Consider the following 1,411-nt stretch of genomic DNA (forward strand, 5'->3'; position numbering starts at 1 on the left):
AACTCACTAGAGAAGGATAGCATAATTCTGATATACAACCTGACAAAGACTACAAAAATGAAAAGTACAGGTTACTATCTCTCGTGGATGGAGATGGGAAAACTGTAATAAAACATTAGCAAGTCAAATCCAGCAATAGGTAAAAAGAATAATACATCATGACTAAGTGGGACTTATTCCAGGAATGCAAGAATTCTTTAACATTTAAAAATCAGGAAATGGTGCTTGCTTCAGCAGCACATACACTAAAATCGGAACAATAAAGAGATTAGCATGGCCCCTGCACTAGGATGACACACAAATTTGTAAAACACTCCAATAAAAAAAATCAGGAGGCCAGGCGCCGTGGCTCACACCTGTAATCCCAGCACTTTGGGTGGCTGAGGCAGGCGGATCATGAGGTCAGGAGTTCGAGACCAGCCTGGCCAACATGATGAAACCCTGTCTCTACTAAAAATACAAAAATTAGCCAGACATGCTGGTGCGTGCCAGTAATCCCAGCTACTCAGGAGGCTGAGGCAGGAGAATCGCTCAAACCTACGAGGTGGAGGTTTCAGTGAGCCAAGATTGTGCCATTGCACTCCAGCCTGGGCGACAGAGCAAGACTCTTGTCTCAAAAAAAAAAAAAAAAAAAAAAAAATCAGGAAATGTATCCCTCACAAGACCCATCCAGGTAGGGTGTAGGTCAGCTGCAGCCTCTGCCCAAGGGAGCCCCATGGCCCAGAACACCTAAAAGCCCAGTGATCTGGGCACAAAAGGCTAAGGGTAAAAGTAGCTGGTCAGGCTTGCCCCAGGGGCAGACAGTGGTGGGTGATCCATTTGGGGGAGCATGAGCTGCATAGTCCCACAACAGTCTGCTGGGTAAAACCCCAGGCCACAGGTGCCAACCAGCTATCTGCCCACAGCACAACCACCCTGCCCAGGGAATCCTCCGCCCTGACCCACTGCATCAATGGACCACCCACAGACATACCTACAACCCGCCCTGACTCTGCCAAGCACAGAGAACCAGCAGGCCCCCAGGAAGTTTCCAGGTCTCCCAGTGACCTAACCTTTAGCTTAGACCGCCCCTAAGGGGGAAGTACAGCCCTCCTGGGCCTTGGAGCCAACGCCCAGAAATAAACTTGGCCAAGGCCCAGGAATAAACTTGGCGAGAGGGTCATTTCTCATCCCCCCAGCTCCCATTCCCCAGAGCACTGCAGCAAACACACTGAAATACAAAAAAAAGCACATAGCTGAGTAAGACCTGTCTGCCAGCCCTTATTCTTAAGCACCATTGACTGGATCGCAGCCTGAATTACAACACCAAACAAAAATAAATTCCTTCAACACATATTGCCTGTGAAACACAATACAGGAAATTAGCCACGACTAAGAAACAAGTACAGAGCCTTGGCCCCATGGAAGCACC

At 48.4% G+C, this 1,411-nt stretch overlaps 1 non-coding gene across 1 annotated transcript; it reads left to right on the forward strand.

The window, feature by feature from the left end:
• The first annotated feature begins 221 nt into the window (after nt 1-221).
• On the forward strand, nt 222-325 carry LOC115832558. The gene has a single exon (XR_004028089.1). It is a non-coding gene; the product is annotated as a U6 spliceosomal RNA (small nuclear RNA).
• Nucleotides 326-1,411: the final 1,086 nt, after the last annotated feature.

Source organism: Nomascus leucogenys, chromosome 22a (assembly GCF_006542625.1).
Source record: "Nomascus leucogenys isolate Asia chromosome 22a, Asia_NLE_v1, whole genome shotgun sequence".
NCBI classification, from domain to species: Eukaryota; Metazoa; Chordata; class Mammalia; order Primates; family Hylobatidae; genus Nomascus; species Nomascus leucogenys.